Source organism: Podarcis cretensis (assembly GCF_951804945.1).
Source record: "Podarcis cretensis genome assembly, chromosome: 2".
Classification (NCBI taxonomy): domain Eukaryota; kingdom Metazoa; phylum Chordata; class Lepidosauria; order Squamata; family Lacertidae; genus Podarcis; species Podarcis cretensis.
The window spans coordinates 62300401-62324330 of NC_137171.1; the positions used below are offsets into that span (position 1 = coordinate 62300401).

The following is a 23930-nucleotide window of genomic DNA, read 5'->3' on the forward strand; positions in this document are numbered from 1 at the left end:
TACTGTCTACACTGACTGACAACAGCTCGCCAGGGTTTCAGACAAGGTGATGCCAGTCCTGGTCCTGCTAGCAACCCTAATTTTGGATGAGAAAAGGGAACGGCAGTAGAGCTAGAATTCTAAGACTTCTGTTTTACATAGCAATACCCCAATTCACAAAACAACAGACAAAGGTGCACTGCCAGCTGGAGGGCACAGGCACCACTGTAGTCACTTCCTAGGCAACCAGGTCCAATGACACACTACTGAAAGGGTCCTAGCCACTGGGGACGGGATCTAGCTTAGTGGTAGAGCATCTGCTTTGCATGCGGAAGGTCCCAGGTTCAATCCCCAGCATCTCCATGTAGGTCTGGGAATGTTCCTTGCCTGAAAACCTGGGTCCGTCACCAGTCAGTGTAGACAATGCTGAGCTGGATGGACCAATGGTCTGAAATGGAACAAGGCATCTTCCTATGTCCCGATGATGACTTGCTGAAGGGCCAGCCAACCACTCACTGCAAGCCGCTTTGTGTGTGGGAACTAATGCTGCCAATGCTAGTCTTTCTCAATCCTGGTATTTTGATCACAGCACAGCAGCTACGAGGTGCACCAGACTCAGCAGCATCAAGCTGTGGTTCCAGCCTCCCAGCCCAGCTCTGCAGACTCAACTTCAGTTGCACAATGGTTACACTGCCTGACTCCTGTTGTTCCTAGGACTCTCGCAGGACCATAAACAGTTCCTGCTTCTCCAGCTACAGTGGCTGCCTTCTTCCTGTCAGTGGGGCCCACACATTGCTGTGGCCTATGGATGAAGGGTCAGAATCTCTTTGGTGGTTTTTTTAAAGTCTTGGCTATTCTCCCGTACTTTAATGCTTGAATCTTGTGTCTTGTCCTTGCCCCCACCCCACTTGCTTTCATGCTTGTGTGTGTGTTATACAGAATAATTGTGCTGACGAGCTATAGTTCAGCTCTAGGAAAATGTCTGATAAAGCAAAAAGAAAGAAAGAAAAGCAGGGGAACTTCTCATTGAATAGGTTTGCCTTGGGTTCCATGGCAGGAGAAAGGCAATAATACTGTATAAATAAAATAACTGACCTCACCAAGCCAACCATTTCTTAAATAATAAGCACTCTCCTAAAAGTGACATCTGCATTAGCTTTCCTCTTATTTCTTTTAAAGTTTTGGGCCATTTCCTCATTACTTGCATTTTCTGCCTGGAGACCCAGGTACAATTGTGTGGTTTTGGTTTGGTTTTGTAGGGAAGACAGCATCTGGGGAGGGGGAGCTTGACAAGAAAGGAGCTTGACAAAATGTGGCTTTTGGCACCTTCAGAAAGCAGCCATTTAGCGGTATATGACAGCAGCAGGGGCCAACTCCAAAATAAGTCCTTAAAAATTAGGCTATGGTGCCCCAGAGCACATAACAAAGGCTGAGTGGGTTTTTTGTTTTGTCATGAAGGGGGACATTATTTCTGTGGTCCTTTGGGCTGCTTCATAATGCAATGCTTCTAGTAGCACCAGAACAATGGCCACCACATTCACACATGGCCATTCTCACACCTAGCTGTCCAGCACAGCTGTTGAATCAAAGTGCTACAAAACAGCCTCTTCTGTCTAGTCAGACCTGGAATTTGTCCTTACTGTGCTGCTGGCTTTCTGCCTTTCTGTTGTCTTGTGGGGTATCAATGAGGTCAGAATGTTATATTTTTGGGAGAGTGGCCACTTCCTGACCCCAAAATGGCTCCAGAATTGTTAGTAGGAGCATGGCAGGAGAGTAGGGTCATAATGTTATTAGTTTAAATAAGTTATTATTTAATAGGCATTTGAATTCTTGCTTTCTTTAAATGAGGATCATCATTTTATTTGCTTCCTCTATTTTTGTCCTGCCCTTCCTTCAAGAAGTTCAGGGTGGGCTACATGGTTGCCCCTCCCAGTTTATCCTCACAACAAGCCTGTGAGGTAGATTACATTCATACCACCCATTTAAGACACATTATTTTAAAGCACATATAAGGCATGTGACTTCTACCAAAGAATCTCGGGAACTGTAATTTACTCCACATGGAGCTTAACTCTAAGTGCTCTTAACAAACTACAGTTCCAATGATTCTTTGGCAGAAGCCAGGTGATTTAAATGTATGATGCAGAACTGATGGTTGAGGGAGAGTGTGAATGTCCCAAGGTTACCCAGTGGGCTTCATGGGTTCCTTCTGGCCCTGTACTCTTCATAAGTCACTGCAACATCCCAAAAGAGAAACATCATTCCTGCTCAGCTTCTCCATGCTGTGCTATGAAATGCACAGGAGGAGCGCATATGCAGCCAAAACTAGACCCAATAATGGGGAGTGGATGGATTCAGACCTAAGAGGTTGCCTTATTTTGGGTCAGACCATTAGTCCATCTAGCACAGAAATACCTGTTTTGACAGGCAACTGCTCTCCAGGTGTTTGAGGGCTAACCTAGTTCTTAAAAACCACAAATATTTCCAGTCCTATGATTGTAATATGGTGTGTTTATTCTCTAGTGTATTCTTGTGCTAGGATATCTTTGTAATCTCCTCATCTGAATTGTAATCTGTAGAAGAGCAGGATATAGATAACAAATAACAATGAGCTATCTAATCATGTTGGCTGGAGATGCCCAGGCTTGAACTTGGTACCTTCTGTATGGAAAGCATGCATTCTGCCACTGAGCCATGAATGACCTCTCCTCAGGGCAGGAGAGATTAATGGAGGAGATAAAAAATGGTGTTGTCTCAAACTGCTAGGTTGTGCAACCATAGTGCCCCTGTGTTACTGAAATCACTGTGACTTTGGATTTTCGTGGGAGCAGGTAAATGCTCAGCAAATATTGTTCATAGCCACTAAAATCCGACCATCATTTTACATCTTCAGATAATGGTTGCTATAGAGTTTCCCATTTTATTGTGTGTGTTTTTACGTTTTAAGCTCTTGTTGCTGTATCAATTGTCACAAAACAATGTGCCTTCAAGCTCTCCAGAACGCTCTACCAGGTGAAGGCAGTAAACAAAGTGGGGAGGAGGGGGAAGAAATCCACCTTAGCAAATAGGTACTGATAGATTTATCCTCCACAAATTTGGCTACTATTTAAAGCCCCTTTAAAGCTATCTAAGCCAGTGGCTTGCACCCCATTTTCTAGTAGTTGAATTCCATTAGTGAATTATGTGCTCTGTGAATAAGTTACTTCCTTTCATCTGTTCCGAATCTGCAATATCAGAATAACCCTCTCTTAGAATAACAGAATGGTAGAATTGGAAGGCACTCTGAAGATCATCAATCTGATCCCACTACAATGCAGGAATCTCAGCTAGGTCATACATGACAGATGGTCATCCAACCTCTGCTTAAAAATCTCCAAGGAGAGTCCACAACCTCTCATGGGAGACTGTTCCACTATTCAACAGCTCTTACTGCCAGAAAGTTCTTTCTGATGTTCAGTTGGAATCTCCTTTATTGTAACTAGAATCCATTGGTTCGGCTCCTAACTTCCAGAGCAGGAGAAAACAAGCTTGCTCCATCTTCCATGGAGATATTTGAAGATGGCTATCAGATCTCCTCTCAGTTTCCTCTTTATCAGGCTAAACATACCCAACTCCCTCAAACTTTCCTTATAAATCTTGGTTTCTAGACCCTTGATCTTGGTTGCCCTTCACTGTACATGTTCCAACTTGTCAATATCCTTTTTAAATTGTGGTGCCCAGAACTGGACATAGTACTCCAGGTGTGGTCTGACCAAAGCAGAATAGAGTGCAATTGCTATATATTTGTCTTTTTCTGGAGAAGGGCATGATAAAAGGTGATGCATGGATTGATGGCTGTGGTCAATGGATAGGGCAGTCAGATTGGGCACTCTGTTAGGCACAAGTTGATGAAGATGGAAAATTAAGGAAACAAATTTGGGATGCATAACAAAGAAGCAATTTGCACCTGGAAACTCAACATCCTGGTGCAAGCACATTCTTGTTGAAGAATGCAAATTCATGCAGAAGGTACTTTGGTGCCCGCAGGGAGGGAAGGGAAATTGCTGGATGTTTCTAATTACCTTTACTCATTTCCACAATGCAATAAAACCACTTGCATGCAGATATTTAACTTCTAGCAATTCAGATGTTGACTCTAAGCATAACCTTAATAAGCAGGGACAGAGTTCATTTTGTGACCAGGGAGACAGCAGCCTCCTCCTTTGGCTGTTTAGCCCTGGATGCTAATTAGTGTGCCATGAGGCCTGAGGATCCTTAACTTTACACCATGATAAACAGGAAGAAGAGTTACTGCTGGACTCAGTACGCTTGAATTTCTGCCAGTCTGAAAGACATCTTAGGGAATCAGCTTCAAGGTCACAATTAGACTAGATGGACAGAATAATTGCAGTGCCCACATTTGCAAAAAAAACTGTTGCCCTGTTACTGGCTCCAAGACAAATTTAGGAGCACCAACCCCCATTTCCAGCATGCAGCTGGGGGTCCGTTTTGGAGCCGCTGAACCAAATCACAGCTCACCAGGCCTTCAGTAAATTTCCTATTTCCACTGCCTGCCTGATACTGCAAATACAGGCAAGTGCAGTACTTTAGCTGCCAGGCTGTATTCAGCACGATGAGATGAAAGTTGTGCTGGGAACTGTAGGCAGCCTCTACAGGACTGCAAAGGTGATAGTGAAGGGTTCTTGCTTCTGTTCCTCTCTGCTTCTCCTTGTTGTCCTTGCTTCTACATCAAGTCCTTGCCAATCACAGGAGCATTTCAACAGCAATAGCAGTAAGCATCGGGGGGGGGGGGGTGGAAACATGGGGCAGCAGGGAGACAATGAACTTTCTGTTTGCTTTTTTTGGGTGCTATGCATAAATTTTTGGTACGATGGTAGTTTATTGTGTTTTCATTTAGTGGAATGTTTTCATGCACCTTTCTCGTACAAATGGGGACTTAAGGCAGCCAACAAGAAGTCGCTGGGACAAAATTAAAACAAAGGAAAAGCATCAAGAAACACAAACAACAACAACAAGGCACAAATGTTCAAATAAACAAACTGACAATTCCAGCAGCCTATCTGCCAATCTAAAACAGGTTTTTTCTTTCTTTCTAAAACTTGATAAAACAAAACTTCAGGTATCCAAAACTCTGGGAGAAAGGATGGCCTTTGCCTAGTGCCTTTGAGCCTACAAGAAAATGAAGAAGGTGTCAGGAGGGTCTCTTGCAGGAGGTTCCACAAATGGGGCGGAACCATAGAAAAGGACCTCTTTCACACCCAGGGAAGTATCTCTAATGATGCTCTCAGCAGTCAGGCACATCCATAGAGAAACAGGCATACCTTCAGGTACTCCTGTGTCACAGCATTTAGTGCTGTAGGGATTCAGGTTCAAAATGGCTCACTAAACTAATGAAGTGGTACTGATCATCTTTTCGTTTCCACACTGGAGCATCATGCCATTTTTTAACTAATGTGAAAAGGTGAATTCCTCTCCTCATAAGAGTGGCCGTGGTAACTCTGGAATGTCCAACTGTCAGAGGAAAAACAAAATGTCCCGTGCACTTTCCTCCATCAAACAGATACTCATTCTTTGAGAACAAAAGTCACTTTTTGAAGTTATAATCCATCTCTGTTCAGGAGAGCAGTTTGTGCATTTCATCTTCCAAATCAGAAAAATCATTACACAGCAATCCCTGAAAGACCTTTTTTTTAGCTTCCAGCTCTGGTTAGAAAAGATGTTTTGCTTGTGTGGACAGAGAAGTCAGTCATCAAAATTAGATAAGCTTTTTTAAAAAACAAAAAACAAATAAACAAATGAAACTCCGAAGTCTTTATTTCTTGCTTTTGTTCTATATGGAAATGATTTGTTTGGGCATATATATATATATATATATATATATATTCTAAAGTGGTTGAATTAATTTAATGGGGAGTTTCCAGATGGGCTGCATCCAGTCCTGTTTTCTGCCATGGTCTCAAGCTGTCTGGAAATCCTGCTATTGAAAGGTCTGTTGCAGGAAGAGCTAGTGCAGCCACTGCCTTGTGCCTTCCACTGGTCCCTTTCCTAAGATAGGGATGGAGGAGAAACACAGTTGAGACCAACACCACATAAAGAGTACATAGCTGAACAGAGATTTGCATCCAGGTATGTCTGATTTAGGGGCCAAACTAAACGAGATGGCATTCACACAATTAGCACTTGTGCTTTTCCAAAGCAAATTCAAGACATGGGGGGTCCCCCCCAAACTGATATGCTGGAAAGTGCAGGGGGCTTCACCATGGCTCCGATCTAGATCATCCACCCTTACCTACCTGCTGTTTGCAGTCGAAAAAGCTCCAATTCATGCAACGTCCATCACTTTATGCAGTATGCTACTACACTGACTCCTTTTCCTAACTTTCATCTTGTATTATCATGTTGTAAAGAAAAAGTGATATATTTGGTGACAGATCTAGGGTAATAGGCTTGTTTACATCCGCTAATTCTGTAAGCATGCTCAAATATAAAATTGTGCATTTCACCTAATGCCAAGATGGGGACAAAATGACTAGGCAGAAAACAACATGCAATCTATATTCAAGCTGAGACCGCTTCACAACCCAATTCCTGCATGCATTTACTTATTTCATAAGGCTGGGGGGGGGGCTTTCATGGGATGGGGGTTTCACTGTGTGCCATTATCTCTGGCCATGTTTTATCGCTGATTCATGTTTTCAGATATACTGCAGTTGCGTAGTCAGGCCTTATCATCATTTCAAGAATCAAGAGAGAGAGGAACAGAGGGAGGAGATTTATAGAGCAAAAGAGAGAGTGTTTGTCAAGACAGATAAACAAATGGCAGGCTCTAAGAAATCCTTTCAAACCTGGGAGAAGATGAAAATGGAAACTGAGCTGCTCAAGACCTGTTTAATGCATTTTTATGTGACTCTGCTCTCACAGATCTGGGCTGAAAGAAGTCCAACTTAAATAGCAGCGCCACACTGAACATGATTAGGGAAAGGGGAATTATGGGGACAAGAAAACCTCAGTTAATGGAGAAGAATGTATATTATTTCATTGATTCATCTTGGTTTCCTCACACCCTGTATGCATATGTCACTTACATTTTGAGTCCTTCGTTGACTAGTGATGACTTTCAAACTTACAGCAAGCTGCACTGGTGCCATAGGATAAGGTAGGGCAGTGGTGTGTGTAATGAACATATAAAATAAGATCCTTTTTCCACACTGCAGTATGATAGGTCACATCATGCTCTGCATGTGTGGCTGTGTTGCACTTTTTCCTCTGGGTAATGCACTACATCAGGCAAGAGCTTTCTTTCCTCCATTTCACATGCTGCAAATAACATTTTTAACGGTCAGAGCCCCCTTCACTCTGTCATTATCTCATGACTTATTCACACTTACCTTTCCTCCGCATTTTCTAGGCATGGCCTGCACTTTAAAATTCCATGTCTGGAGCCTTCCCAACAAAACCCACCCTTTACTGCTGAATTGGAGCAAACAGCAATCCATAGACAATTCAAATTCCATTTGTTGCCCTTCAGCTTTAAAGAGCAGGTTTTCACAGGGAAAGCTCCAGGGAGGAAAAAAGGAGTGCTCAGACACAGAACTTTAAAGCATGGACCTGTGCCTGGAAAGAGCACTGCAAAAGGTACGTGTGGATAAGCCTTTAAGTTGGGTGAACTCCTTAGGCAAGCAATTATCTGTCAGTCCCACCTATCCATCTATGGTATGGGGCTAATGATATTGACGTATTCTATTGTATTATTACAGGGATAATACATGTGAAGCACTTTGAACAATCACAAAGCCCAATATATGCTAAATATTATTACAAAAAATCTTAATCCAGTCAAGCACCGTACAACATCTGTGCAAGGAGGAATTGCACAGGGCTCAACAGAATTCTGTCCCCACCATTGCCACCACTGTGAGAGGACCTTGTGGCACAAGGCAATATGGAAACAAGTGGGAAATCTTCCTCATCCCCCTCTGTCTTAGCACCGGCCCTAGCAAGCAACTAACGCTCCAGGGAATGGGAAGAAGGCTTCTATTGGGCCTTGTGGAATTTTCTCATTGCTGGTGCAGTTGGGAGAGCTACTGGGAATGCTACTGAAGCAATGCTTTGCGAGACAAAATGGTGGTTAGATAGCCCTTCAACATGCAAGACTCTGAAATACATTAGATGTCTTTGAATTTATTGTTAGTCCTCTATTTGAAATGACCAAATGTGGGTGGGTGACAACTTTTTACTGAGTCTGGAGAGTTTCTCCAACTAAGGTAGAACCACCTTGTTGCTGATGCCCAGCAGTGTTTGGGTTTTAGCAAAGCTGCATTCAACACTACTACAGGATGGTATATTGCACTCTTCTGTAACTTGGTGTCTTCCAAATGTTTTAGACTACAACTCTCATCTTCCCTGACCATTACCTATGCTGGCTGAGAGTGATGGGAGGTGTAGTCCAACATGTGTGGAGAGCACCAGGTAGCAGAAGGTTGATGCAGTCAGATGATATAAAATCATGACCACTAGCTTGCATACATTGTGTCACCGTAAGACTTTGTAAGGGCAGTACCAGATGATCACATAACCGTCAGAGGACATGCCTCTCCAATGTATAAGTATTGGGGAGAAATGCATTGTGCAATCTCAAAAGGGAAGTTTTAATAACAGAATGTGACACGGGTGGAAATCCTGAGGTGTTAGATTTGAAGAGAGGCTGTGAGGAACAAATAATAATAATAATAATTTCTGTCTGAGAAATTCTATTGTTACATAGAATAAGAAATGGAGACACAAGTGGTGCTTTCATGTTACCAACAGATATTCATTTACAATGTTGAACCCAGTTTTCTGCAGTGCTGCTGCTGTGGGTTCCACGTGGCCAACCTCTTCAACAGCCTCCTTTAATTAGCTGGCACCAGGCCTTGGTTCCAAGAGAGGAAAGTAACATTTAAACCAGCCAATCACACTAGAGCCTGAAGTGTTTTAAGCCTTCAGAGCCAGATTCACTTCAGTATAATAAACAAAGACAATTTTAAAGGATATATGCAGCATCTGTTTGTTTAAAACCCTACACCAAGGGATTTTTTAAATAAAAAAACTCCCCCAAACTAAATCCAATGATCTATTTTATTTTGAATATGAAGTATTCATCTTCAAAGAAGCTTAGCCACCCTTCATTGTGCAACTTGATCCTGCATCTGTCAGTTTTTGTTCTGCTATCTGTTGTAAGCACTTTCCTGAGAGATGCCTTTCTCTGAAAAGGATGGAAGAAAATGAAAGCTTTATTTTCAAGTCAGGATACGGGGGCAGACATTTCCAACTGAGACACAAATGATGGGTGCCAGAAAATCGTAAAAGAATTCAGGAAGCTGGTGAGGCTTGTAGACCTTGGCAATGGGATGGGAACCTCGACGTAAAAGAAAGTGTTGAAAGAGTCTGGGCCAATTTCCATAACCCCAAATTGGCTATTGTTACACAACTTACTAATGTGCTTTATAGGTGGTCATGCAGCTGCTAACCCAGTTAGTTGAAATGTCTTTGAGTATTAAGGAGCTTTTAGGCTTCTCAAGTGCCAAGCTGACACAGGTAACAAGTTGTCTGGCAACCTACCTCTAAGGCATCTACAACTGGCGTTCATAGGTGACCTGATGTGTTAAGCTCTGGACCCTAGCACTACAGTTAAGTGTGGAATAATAATTTATTGTCTAGGAAGAAAATAAATAAAACAGCTGAATTTGTGGGCTACAGCCTTTTCTTCATTGTAATGAAATTTGTGGGCTACAGCCTTTTCTTCATTGTAATGAAAATCATAGCCATATTTCCACGGCAAGGTATCCTTGCTCTTGTAGTTCTGCAAATACTTTTCTTTAATAGAAAAGCAGTGAGCACTGGACGGTTTTAAAACATTCCACAGGAAAACCATTAAGCAGTGGTATTGAAAGTATGTTTTATTAGCAATGCTAACAATCTTTACGACAATAATGGAGAAAGCCAATGTTTCCATATGTTGAAGGGAGGAAGTATGGGTAAATAGACAGATACTTCTAAAACAATGAGAGTGGGGGTTCTGGTCTAACAGTCTAAGCATGCATTCCAGCCTCACTCCTGAAAGTTGCTTAATGACATTTCAAAGAGATCTGCTGTATGGGAATTCTTGTTTCTTTGTTGCTTAACAGTTAGGTTAGGCCAAGCCCACACACCAAGCTTATGGAGTTAAGGTATTAATCACAGCTTATTTGCCATGCCTTCCCCTTTGTTCAGATTTTCTCCAGATGCTGTGGGGGAAATGAACTCACCAAGCAAGTGGCATGAGCAGGTTAGTCCAACACTCCATGTAAGAATTCCACTTTCCCCTGGGAGCATTAAAGCATTCTGGATGGCATCCAGAGGTTAATGGGAGCAATTCCACTGAGCCTGATCCCATGCATATCTACAAAGCATTTCAACCAATTCCTAACTAGTAGCAATAGTTCATTGTTAGAAGCAAGAAATCTTTGCAATACCCTTTCTGTGAACTTGTGTGACTTGTTAATGGGTTGCACACCTATGTCAATTTACCAAATCAAACAGGTTCATAAAGTTGGCACCTTGACAGTACTATTCCATGCACTACCACCACTGAATTCAATTGCATCTAGGGTTTCAGCCTCAATGCAGTTCAGTTTTTTAAAAAGTCTTTCCTGGTTTGGGGGATGTGGGGGTGGGGAGTGATAGGTTAGAAATCTGAAAGTACATGAAGCCTGCATATTTCCTTAAAAGAAAGCCCAGTTGTGTTCAATGACATTTATGTGCACTTACACTGAGTAAGCCCCACTGAAAGTGCTAGGATTCACTTGAGAGCTAAACTACATGCAATGCCATTCACATTTTCTTTTGTCCTTGTGTGCTTGGTTGATTTTTTAAACAAAGAGCTAGCACAAGTGAGGAGGAAGCTGGATTGGAACTGTGCTAGTCCATTTGCCCTTGCTGTGGTCCTGCTCAGAATCAGGCCCCTCATGTTAACTGTGGGAAGAATGGGAAGAAAACCATGTGAACAATGCCACGTCTTTCTTTGGCCTTGAGCTGCACTTTAAATAGGAAATAGAAAAGGAGCCTTCCAAAAATCTATTGTGGTTGACCACCTGCAGGGATGTACAGAGACTTTCCTGAAAAGGAAGCAAAGGGCTCTAGATATGAGACCCATACACTGGAATTGTGGGTGGAAGGTGCCTGTGGCCCTCTTGTCACGTTGTTTGGGATTAGAGCCAGAAGTCATCTGGAGGTCCATAGGTTCACTACCTCTGATTGATGGAGTAAGACTCATCTAGACAAACAGACCCTCCCACCACCACCACTCAGACATTATTAGCCATGATGGGCAAAAAATGAGCATGTAGGACAACTTCCCTGTCCATATTCTTAGGCTGCAGAGAACGGAACTCATCTAAACAATTGCAACAAGCTGAAGGAGCAACTGAACTGCACCCAGTGTGCTATCCAGGCTACACTAAATGTGATCAATTTTATAGACAAAATGCTTCACAAATAGAACCCGCCCACTGTCACCCATCTTGAGTTTAAACAGCTTCTATCACATGGAAAAGATCTGCTGGGTGGAAGCAAGTAGACAGAATAATGGTCCTCTTTGCAACCTGCACTGTTTCAGAATGGCCCTTAAAGTGGACTAAATCCCATGTTTTGTTGCACACATCCTGAGTCTTCCTCCATTTGCAGCCTAGATGTTTCCCCTTGCTGCTTCATTACCATAGAATGAATCTCTTTTCTCTACATCAAATAGGTGCCAGTTGACGTTTGCAGCTGATATATCTAGCTGGTAAGAGGGAAGTTGAAGATGAGTCACTCCTGTGCTCCTTCAAACACTTTTGTGTGCACTAGACAATCTTTTTCATCATTTCACAAAAGATAAAATGAAAAGTTTGAGCGCGCGCACATACACACACACACCATGTCCTCATGGCAGTACAAGATTAGCTTCCATTCTGTTCACCTACAGAACAGATGTTCAGTTTCCTAGTCACTTAAGCTCTTGTTGCAAGGCTGCATAATTTACATCCCGCCACATGCATTAGAAATGATAACGATGGGCAACAGAACAATTAACAGATTAAAATGGTTTACAGCACATATGCAAAGTGATTATAATTTTCTGCTTCTATCTGCTCATACTCCACCCCAAATGCCTGCAACTGAAGCATCCCTGAGTGGATGAAAGTGGTGCCAGAGTGCTAGTCGTGCCGTGGACATCTCCACTGCAAGACTTATCAAAATGAAAATGAATTTCCACTGGTATTGTGTGAGGAGGAGTGTTTCCAGTGAGGCTGCACCACGAATGGTGGTCACATGGAAACATTGAGCAACTGGATACATTTGATGCTTGGGATCCACAAGAACATGCCCCCACAAACAAAACTATTTGGAATGAAGTAGGAAAGCAAGGAGCCTCTTAGTGCTAAAAACAACAAAAGTAACAGAGACTAACAAGCAAAAAGAAAATGAATAAATTGCTAAAACTGAAAAATATTGCACAAGAACTTATTCATATTTGTAAACTTAATATACATATTACATGATAATACATAATATAAAAACACTGACAATTTTCTGACAAAATTCCTAAATTTAAGTATAAAAACAATAAATATGATGGGATTCAGACAGAGCTACAAGAGGACAGTAGCTGTAAAGGCATTACAGCTTAACTAAATACCCAGTCCAGATGGCATTACATATGAGTTTTAGAAAGCACTGAAATGAAATACGGTACATGAAGATAACTGGTTAGCTGGAAATAAACCTAGTGATAAACACACCTGAAGAGGTAACATCTTAATTAGCTCATCTTATCTGCTCTCTCTTTAACTATTATTTATGTAATAATTTAAATATCACTTTTCATGTAAACAACCTTCCAAAGTGGTTTATAAATAGAGCTGCTGACATACAGCTTCATTCCGCCCCCCTACCATTTTCAGCTGGTAAGGCAGAGGATATGCTGAATAGGTGCCTGCCCACTACTATATTTCACTTGTCAGTTCAATTATTTCATCATGCCTTATCAGGAGTGGTAAAATATTGGGTTGGAACCAAAAGAAGTTATGTCACACTTTAGCCATGTTGAAATCATATGTAACTTAAACCTATATGTGTCTATTCAGAAGTCCCACTGCGTTTAGTGGGGCTAATTCCAAGGAAAGGGTTATAGGACTATAGCTAAAAGTATAGCTCAAAGAACACATGGTAGAACACAAGTATGGTAGAGCACATACTGTACTTTGCATACAAAGTTCAAGTCTTGGCTTCTCTAGTTAAAGGACTTGAGTAGCAGGTCTGGGAAAGATCCCGGCCTGAAATCCTGTTGACAATCAGAGTAGACATGACTGGGTCCCGCATGTGCAGTCATGGGAAATGCTACATATGCCTTCTCCCTTTTGAGCATTTGTAACTGTAAGCAACAGGCAGTCGCAAATATCTAAGGTATCTTTTTCTTTTATGAAGGCAGAGTTTTGCTACTGTGGAAAGGGAAGCCAAATCTGAAAAAACAGAGATGTTCAGTAATTTACACCTCTGTTTTTACTAACAAGATAAGGAGAAACAGATTCTGTCTAGAGCTGCCAAATCACAACCCAGAAATCACACCCAGATTCACAGCTACAAAAGAGGATACATCCATGGCTTCTTCTGCCTTCCTCATCCACCTGTGACCTCAACACACACACCTGATAAAATGAGGTCCCGGGTTATTCCATCAGGTGTGCAGTGGGACCAGGGAAGGAGTGGAGCAAAGAGACAATTCACGAGATGGATGCAATCTCTAGCTTGCAACCCTAAATATCATTCCTAAAAAACACACAAATAAGCCTAAATTTGTTATGTGCCCATTCTGCAATTAAATTACAATAAATACTTAGACCCCTCATATGAAGAGATACTGCAAGAACACTAGGAGTTCATTGTGTCTTTCTTAAGTGCACTCTGAGGCATGTTCTAGCTTGATACTGCTAGTTAGACAAAATGCCTGTCTGACCATATGTACAGAGAGCTCAGGGCTGTAAAGAATGCTCTCCAGAGCTATTTAACAAGATGATGTTTTAATCAGTATCGGATTTTCAGTACAGGCCATGCAGTGAATAGTTATTTTTCCAAATGTCATGGACGAACTGAGAAGCAAATCCTTTTAAAAAATTAGCAAAGGCTCTCACAAACTGAAAAAGAATGTGATCATTTGGTGAGTAGAACAATATGTTGCAGAACAACAGAATATTTCATGTTCAGTTGATATGTCAATAAAAATGTATTTTAGCTTATTAATCTCTTGAAATTAAGATGGTTAATGTGTTAATTGGTTAGAACAATTATAGTACCTGAACAGCAAAGATATTGGTGATTCTACCAAAATGACACTCTTGTCTAGCATCAGAAAAATAATAGACGATTGGGAAAGACATTGTCTGTCACAAGAAGCCATTACTTAATGTACAGCAGCCCTATCAGTACATTCAAATCTCATCTCAGCTTTGAACTTATTTAGGTGGCCTTTAAAAAGTCACCCTGACGCCCCACAATTTTATCTAAATCCTGACCTCTATAGCCTTCTGAAAAACAGTAGCTAAGAGGACCATTCCTAAAGGAAAGGGATCTGGTCCCCCTCTGCCACCCCCCACTCCAAATTGGGGCATAGCCCAATCTCAACCGCATTGAGGTTTAGTATCAAATGAGCCTCCTCCCCTTTCCAACACTTGCGAGAAATAGCAGGAAGAGAGATTGCCAGCTAATAGAAAAATGAGTCCTTTGTGTGGCCCAAGACAAAATTTCAGCATTCTCCAAAGCAACAATCCGAAGTATAAACTGCTACACACAGTATAAAAACTTGCAGCAGGGTGATAAATTTGAGGTTGCTTGTTCAACAAGAAGATCCTTGCTACTGCTCTTTTTGATATTCCTGCCTACTCCTCCACGCCTGAATCTTTCTGACTCATGTGATTTTGTTTCTTGTGTTCTCCCTCTAACAAGTCTGTGAGATTTCCAGGGTTCCCTCCTCTCTGATTCTGTCATGCCTTCTGCCCTCCTGATCCATCATTAAAAAATTTCTCTCAAAGCTGTCATGCCCTTTCTAGCCTTGACAGTGCCTGACCTTCCTACAGCATGCAATCCAAGTTGAAAGTCTATGAGGGACAAGCAGAGGTGTCACGAGATGAAAGACAGGGGACCAGCTAAGATCAATATGGAATAGGGAGAGTGAATTACAAGGTGTAGGGAGAGGTTTTCATGTCCTGCAATAGAGAAGACTCAGGCAGAAAGCTCAGGAAAGGAGTGCAGGAGAACTTCTGATAGGAGATGCTGACACTCTCTTAACACTTCCTGAACTCCTACAGGCTCCAACTCCAGACAAAGTTCAGGGTGGTGATGTCATAACGAATGGCTCCGCGAATCAATTTTCTGACAGTGACCGTGTCCAAATTATTTTGAAACAAACACTGAAGAAGATAATTTTTAACCCACTTCTCCACCATAATAAATTAAGCAATAAGGTCACACCATGTAGAAAAATATTAAAACCGTGGCTACTGGCCAGGTCTACTTTCCCTGAATACAGCCAAACTGTGTAAAAGTTGTTCTTGGGGTGCTTCCACACATACGTTTATTGTGGGGTGGGTTCTATTAATCCATGTAAATCAGGATTGGGGAGTCTGTGGCCCTCCAAATGTTGTTGGACCCCAGTGCCCATCAATCCCAGCAGCATGACCAATGCCCATGGATGAAGGGAGTTGGAGTACAACAAGATCTTGAGGTCCACAGGTTCTCCATTCCCGGTGTACATTTTTCACAGTGTTCGCATGATGTCATTGGCATCAAAATGTCAGCCTAATTCCTCAACCCTGCAACTCCCCACTTAATCCAGATTTATCATTTCTGGGGGAAACCAGAAAAGGTAAGAAAAACCTATTGCTCATGAGTTCTGAAGCATTTACAATGTTAGAGTTCCCCTATATGGAAGTACCCTTAAAGAAAACTCCAAAGTTTACCAAGATCAAAACACAGCTACATGTGCAAAAGGTAAATTACCTTCTGCATCAGATACTTTCTAAAAACAGAATCAACAAATGACGGGCCTGTTCAGCTTTGAGCTTGGACACAGCTGCTGCAGCCGTCTCATTCATTCCTTAAAATGAAGGACATAAGAAGAAATGCCAGATCAATAGATAAAGTCACATGCATGCTTCTAATCCCACTCCGAACAAGTAGCTCTTATTTGATTTTTATGCAGAGCCAGAGTACCTTTTTATGACTCCTAGTAATTCTGGAAAGATCTGGGGCGGGCAGCAGGAATTCAGTTAAGAACTCTTCTATCAGTAATAATATTCATACAGAGTTTAGGAACAATTAAGTGGTTCACCTCCCAATTCCTTTAGGTGAGGACGTGCAAGCCATGGGGAACAAGAGATTAGATGTTAAATATACTTCCCAAGCAACACCAAAAATGCCTGTTAAACATTCCAAAGTCTGTTTTGGTCTGTTCTTATATACATGGTCCTCACGGCCACCGTGCCTTGTCATGCCTTATTCCATAAGCAGGGATTAATATAATTCTGAAATAGCTGATAACTTAAGTCCAAGTCTGTGTGCCCCAAGGTGCTAAGGAACTGCACAGACCCTTTCTAGAAAATAGTCTGTACAGGGTGTGGGTCACACAAGGCTACCACTGTACATTTTCCTTTTAATCGCCTATGCGTTGCTTAAGCATGGGGGATTTGAGGAATTCCTCAAAGGCTCAGAATATTCATGTGTATTTCACTCCTTGCAATTTTTGTAACAGCTTTATATATAAATTACCTGATTAAGTACAAAGCTGAAATCACCTACGGTAATTAATGTATGTTACACCTGCTGGTAAAGAAAAAGAGCAAATACTGCCAAAAACCTGGAAAATAAAGACATCCTTGACGTGTAGAGCAGGAGTGATCCGCTACTACAGAACTGAGATGCACTTTAAATTGCAGATTTCCACATGGGATCTGACTGCTTTTCAATTTAAAAAAAATTCTCCATCACCCCACTGCCCCTTTGACATTCTGCTGCTCAGCATACAACTTGGCCATGACTTTTCCTGTGGCAGCTGTGGCAGCCAGCCTATTCAGCGGTGGCTTTTTCAATAACTCTTTCCCAGGTCTATCCACCATTCATGAACATACAGTAAGATGATGGCCCAGATTCAACGTTCTCTGACCACCAGCACAAGGGCTATCATACAAGTGAGAATAAAGGTTGTGCAATACAAAATTAAGTGCAGCAACTTGTTGGGCAACAGGAAGTATTGGAGCTACAGCAACCTGTTGCATAACCAGCCATGAGAACTATGTAGGCTTTCTGTACAGTCTCTCTCGCAAGCCATTCCACTAGCACAAGCCATTTCACTACCACATCTAGTCTCCCAACAAAGCTTCTTTGCATTCCTCACGCTGAGATGTGCTTTGAGCACTGACATGTACCTTGACAAACAGGCAAAGGAGGGAGGCAGCCCACCAGAGGTCTGGTACTAAGAACTAACCGCCTGGAGGGTAGTACTCTACATTGTTAACTTGATTACATATTTTTGCTGTCTCCTTCATGCTATACAATTACAATTTCTTGTCTTAATCTGTGGGTAGGAGGAATTCAGTGCCCAGTCAATGAATTACAATCACTTTGATATGTGTATATGTAGCTTTAAAAGATATATCTCCCTAGTTTGGGGGCTTGTCAGGAACATAGGAGCCAAGTGCAATAATATATTTGAGGGGGCTCCCCCCCCCCCCGGTTGATGGACATTGCCATTCAAATGGTGTGAACACGCTGCATCTTGTGATCGATTATGCAGGGCAGGGTTTACCTGACACCCCCCCCCCCGGATTTTATTCAAGTTGGCTTCCCTGGTGAGGAGACTGTGATGGTTTTGTATCCAAGTCCCTTTCCAGAACATCCATGACATTTCCTCTCTTTTTTTGGCCCTTCTGACATCAGGGCTTTCGCGGATCTGCTGGTGGCAAGGAGGAGGAGCCAACACTGGACCAGCCCCTTTTTCCAATATCAAAGCTCTGCCTCTGATGCCAGAGTTGGAGATGCAATGTACCCTATAGCCCTTGAGGCAGCCTCTGGTGGATCATAGAATTGCACCCTTAAAGCACCAACAGTTCTAATATCTAAGTTTCCTTCATGCCCAAACCACACTGTGACTCTCCATCTCCATTTTGTCATACTGCAGCCCCACTCCAGCATCCACATAAGCTAAGCTTTATTCCTGTAAAGACTCCAGACATCTCAATTTCTTGTAATACAATACTGAATCGCAGAAATGTTTAAGGCACTGGAGTGCAATTCAAGGCATCTGGTTTTCATTCCCAGTTTCACCTTCCTATGCCTTGCACAGCCTTGAAAAGGCTTCTAGCAATGAGTCTGAAAAATGGGGTTGGCGAACAGTTTCCTTTCTCCTGTTTCATTTCGCAAAGGACGTCTCCTATGTCAACTAACAATTAAGAAAAAATATGAATTCTCTCAAAAATGCAAGCCTCCAAAGGAAAAAATGTAAACACCCTTGAATTTACTATCTGGGTCATGACACCCTGGCACACTTTTCAGAAGCAGAAAGCTGCACAATTTTTAAGTTTTACGATTTGGTACAACATGTCTCTGCAAGTATCGAGCCACTGCCATTTCTGCAGTGATTGTTACTCATGTTTAACCCATTTTTATTTTTCCTGACCATTTAGGGCTTCCCTGTAGTTTCACCGTTTTGGTTGCATACATATGAAGGAGGATTCCCCATCGGGCTCAGGGGGACATTTCTGAGTAAACATACATACATACATAAATTTTGGTTTGTCAAACTCCTTAAAGAAGCATCGGTTCTGGATGCAACAAACAGTCTGGACAGATATGGGAAACCTCAGGTTAGGGGCAAAATACAGCCGTTCCTGCTGTTCTATCTGCCCCTCGGAACTGGTCACAGGCCACACCCCTCTTCCCAGGCCACGCCCCTCAATGCCCCTGCTTTGTATTGTCACTTATCATTCTTGCTTGGTTTGAATGTGTTCTTGAACTCTGAAAATGTTTCTTGCATGCCTAGACCAAGGACAGAGAAAGAGAGGTGTGTGTGTGTGTGTGTAGAAACTAGCCTGTTGTACAAGGTAAAACATTCAAATTTGTGCTCTGACCACTTTTGCCTCTGGCTTTGCCAACTACTGGCATGTGGTCCCCAGAAGAGTACCCACAAGGGAATATGGCCATCGGGTTGAACAAGGTTTCTGACCCCTGTGGCAGCAGTTTCATGACTGGTTTGCCAGAATTTCCCCAAGGCAGCTTTACATAATACCAGGAAGTACTAAAATAGGAAGAGTGTTTCTATGGTCATGAAGGGCGGACTTTTACAACTCGCCTATAGGGAGATGTGTGCAATGTCCCCACAAGTTCTTTCTTCAACATTTCCCCTGTCCCCAAACGCAAAGAAAATGAAATGCAACTGATATCTTCTTTTGATCTCTCCTGGTTAACACGTGAAGCCTCTGAGTGCTAAATATAAATTCCTGCAAAAATCAGGTACAGTTGCCAGAAAGTGCTTCCCATATGGTTTGTGGTGATGAATAGTCTTAACAGTACTACTAAAACCTGGAGAGCAGGAGTGAGAAACTAAGAAAGGGTTTGGGGGAAATGGCTACTGTTCCTTAGGAGTTGTACATCTAGATGGTAGGCAGCTCCTGAGAAACAAGCAAGCACACAAAAAATGCACCTCACTCAGTTTCACACTTGTGGTTGGCAAAAACAAGGTGGGCACCAGTTTGGGAGTTAAAATTTGGCCACATCTGTTTTGATGAAATAGAATAGAACAGAATTGCAGAGTTGGAATAGAATTGTTGAGTTGGAAAGAACTACAAGGCCCATCTAGTCCAACTCCTGCAATGCAGGAGTTTTTCCCCAGTGCTTTTTTTCTGGGGGGACGCAGGGGGACGCATACCCCTAAACATTTTGTGAATCTAAGTTTGGCCTCATTGAGGAGCAGTATTTCAATATGGGTAGGAAAACAAGAGTACCCCTAAACATTTTTTTAAGAAAAAAAGCACTGCTTTTGCCCAATGTGGGGCTCAAACCTATAACCCTGAGATTAAGAGTCTCATGCTTTACCGACTGATCAACTAACAAATGATCAACTGGGGTAAGTAATATTGGGGTGTGTTAAGGCCCTCCCCCAACTCTCAGGTTGATTTCATCCAAGCAACTGGCCTGATTCTCCATGCCACCAATGTTCTTTAGGTTCTATGCTCAGTCAAGTTGGCTATGGTGCAGTCATTTGCCCAGCCATACTGTTGGGCTAAGAAGAGGTCCCTTCTCCAGCTAGTTCCCTGGCCTCTCCTGCCTATTACATGGCTGCTCATTCCAGGAATCTATCCTGTCACGGAGAAGTTCCACTATCCCTGTGCTAAGAGCATTTAGGGCAGGTACATACTGTAGAGTCCCAGGGACTGCAAGAAGATCAAACCTATCCATTCTTAAGGAAATCAGCCCTGGGTGCTCACTGGAAGGACAGATCCTGAAGCTGAGGCTCCAGTACTTTGGCCACCTCATGAGAAGACTCTCTGGAAAAGACCCTGATGTTGGGAAAGATTGAGGGCACAAGGAGAAGGGAACAACAAAGGATGAGATGGTTGGCCAGTGTTCTCGAAGCTACTAACATGAGTTTGACCAAACTGCGGGAGGCAGTGAAGACAGGAGTGCCTGGCGTGCTCTGGTCCATGTGGTCACGAAGAGTTGGACACAACTAAATGACTAAACAACAACAACAACAATTAGCCAATTCTGGGCCTTTGTTCTTCCTCACATTATTTTCACTCCAGCTAAGTTGTGACACTTGCTCCAGTGACAATCAAGATGCTCCTATCACCTAAAGAAAAATTATCCCAAGGATGGCAAAAAGCATGCCAATTTTCCAGAACCCCAATGGAGTTGGCCATAAGGTGACAGCTCCATATAACTATATGGGTTGCACCTTCCAACATGCCTGACACTGGCTCAGGCACCAGAAAAGGGGAAGGGGTGTTATTGTTTTGCCTCTAAGGGCTGGGTTGTCTGATGGCATATTTCAGCACCTACAATTTTTTGCAGTGACACTGCTTATTTTTTAAACACAAAGAAAGAATATTTTAATAGCAGTTTTTATAGTAGTTGTTTCTGTGGGTGGAGAATTTGGGCCTGCAGCTGGTCCCATAAAAAGACAGCAGGCCTTACTTCAAGAGCAATGTATCTGTGCCATGAAAATAACACATGCAACAGACTAAGGAAATGATAACCAATGCTGTTGTAGCTCCAGGCTCATCCTCTCATTAACAAACACTGTTCCGATTAAAGAAACCTGAAAAGGAAGCTGAGCTTTAACCAAACCAAGGGTTAATACCAATAGCAAGTTGGGAGACAGAATGCATACCCTCCAACATTCCTCAGATGAAAATAAGGACATTTCTCACTCCTCACCAAATGACCCTCCTCAAACCCCCATTTTTTGTGTCCCTCTCTCACAGAGCATTCCCTCCACCACTACACCAATGGGACACAGCACACACAGCCTCCACAGTTCTGGGGAAAAACCTTGATCCCAATTTGATTTGATTTGATTCTTTGGTGTATTTACAAAAAGAAAATGACGCACAAATAAATTTTGGAAAGGGGCAAGATTTGACGCGGATGCACAAAGCATAAAAAAGAGTCCTTGAACTCTATTCCATTCCTGCTTTCTTCCCACCCAGGGCAGCCCTGCCCTCTGCCTACACCTGAAGGGCTCGGTGGTAACATCCTCTCCTTCCAGTGGCGTAGCGTGGGTTGTCAGCACCCGGGGCAAGGCAAGTAATTTGCGCCCCCTAACCCATGGATTTGCGCCCCCTAACCCGTGGATTTGCGCCCCCCTAACCCTAACCCCCAGATGTTGTGCCCGGTGCGGCCGGGGCCCCCTGCACCCCCCACGCTACGCCACTGTCTCCTTCTCCTCATCCGGTCTCCAGCAGCTGCTACAAACTGCCCAAGGGTGAAGGCCCGTGGCCATGGAGAGGCGGTGGAGAGGCAGTGGGAAGCTCCCTCACAGCTGCCACTGCTGCTCAGCATAAGTGCCAGCTTACATTCTGGGATCAAATCAGAAGCCAGGGTGGCTTTCGTAATTCCAGGACTGTCCTTGGAAATGAGGGACACTTGGGCATATCTAGTGCAGACTACAGTATAGTGAACTGACCAGCTAATGGTAACTGATAAGCCAGAAGGATGGGAGTAACAAGTTTGTTCTTCTGCGATAAAGCTTCAAAAATCAAGAGTATTCAAGAACTAAAGGGGGAAACATCGAGGGTAGATTTCTCATTTTAAATACATTGCAATTTGCACTGAATGGATGCATTTGAGTCCAATCATACACCTGCATTTGTCAAGCCTTCTCTTGATCAAAATGAGGGGTACAGCCTTATCCTATGCATGTACATTGAACTCGGTGGAGCTTACTCAGTCTATCCCCAAGGAAGTGAGCATAGGACTTCAGCCTGAAGCAGGTATGGCTACAACCCCCTAATACATACAAACCTTGTTAAAACTAAGCAGCCTTTCTTATGAGCTGCTTCTACCTGCGACGCTCCTTCCCTCCTCCCGATCTGTATCCCAGCAACGGCATGCAAGCTCAATCCCCAGGTCAACAAACGGCATCGAAGCCAGCAAGAAATTGCTTTGGAGGCTGCAACCCAAAGCCTAAGAAATGGAACAGAAGGGCAGGTGACTACAAGGTTAAGCATTGGCCTGGGCTCGGTGGCTTCTGAAAAAACACTCAACCATTTTAACAATATAAATGGGCTGGCCTCATCAATGCACCTGCTAACTTTTGTACTCGGTGATAAATATATAATGTGCTGCTTGTAATAAATTTGAACAATTTGAATGGAGTGACTGCCTTGAAGACCAAAGCTGTCCTCGCTTTTCAGAAACACATGGTTCACCTGCCAAAGTGCTTTGAAAAATGCAAAACACAAAGGTAGGATTCTCTGCCAGATCAAGGCTGAAGGGCTCAGCGTTTTGTAGGATCAACACCTTTCTAGGAACCTCTATGATAGTGAAGGCGAGATTCAATGATAAAAAGCTGTCATTTACTTATCCGGGGGTGGTGGTTATGCATTAGACAGAAAAACACACCACAGCCCTTTACTTCAAGGTAACAAAAGCTATTGGAAGTGAAGTATTTTTCTGTACTGAAGAATGTTGTCAATCAAGGCTTTATTGCCAATCACTCTCCCACTCGTTCCACGTTGGCCTTCACATCTGCTCTCCTTTTCTACTGTCATCCCCTCCCTGAGAACGCAAACAACCACTACAGGGGAAATGCTGTGAGCAGAAAAGACACAGAGAACGTGAAGAGCATCTGCCTAACCAGTTAGAAAAGAGCCAAACATATGCATGTATGCACAGAAGTCATTCCCACTTGATCCACTGAGACATAGTCCCATGAAAGTGGGTATGGACTGTAGCCTTAGGACACAATTCTGCTACACTTATTGTAATCCCTGTTGATTTCAGAGGGGAATTATTTAAGCATCTGCTTTCTTCTCCCATCTAAGTCAATGGAAACTGCAAGTTTTTAAACTTTGGCTGGGCTGGGCCCTTACTGACGCAAACCAGCATCCAGAAGAAATGATTTATTTCCCCCCTGAAAAAAAATGTATTTTGCATCATTTACATTTTGCTCAGCACTCTTAAAATGAACATGACATGTCTGGCTCCATTATTTTATTGGATTCATAGATGAAAAATTGTCTCTAATTCTTACATAAAGTGAATAGAATCTAGCAATTTGCTTAATCTGGCTTGGATTCAAGTACCCCACTGTGCAAATGGAAAACATTTATATTCATGTAAAGGGAAGTCACACATTTCTCTAATTTTGCACCTCCAAAAACTGCCTTTGTAGGGTCAGG

The 23930-nt window shown here is 42.7% G+C and overlaps 1 long non-coding RNA gene across 2 annotated transcripts in view; it reads right to left on the bottom strand.

The window, feature by feature from the left end:
• Positions 1-5864: 5864 nt before the first annotated feature.
• Positions 5865-23930, bottom strand: part of LOC307210552 — a 92517-nt gene continuing 74451 nt past the window's right edge. The window contains exon 4 of one of the 2 annotated variants that reach the window (XR_013836061.1): positions 5865-6024. This is a non-coding gene — a long non-coding RNA (uncharacterized lncRNA). Of the gene's footprint in view, positions 6025-9082; positions 9224-23930 lie in introns of those variants that run through there. The other variant, XR_013836062.1, reaches the window with a different exon arrangement.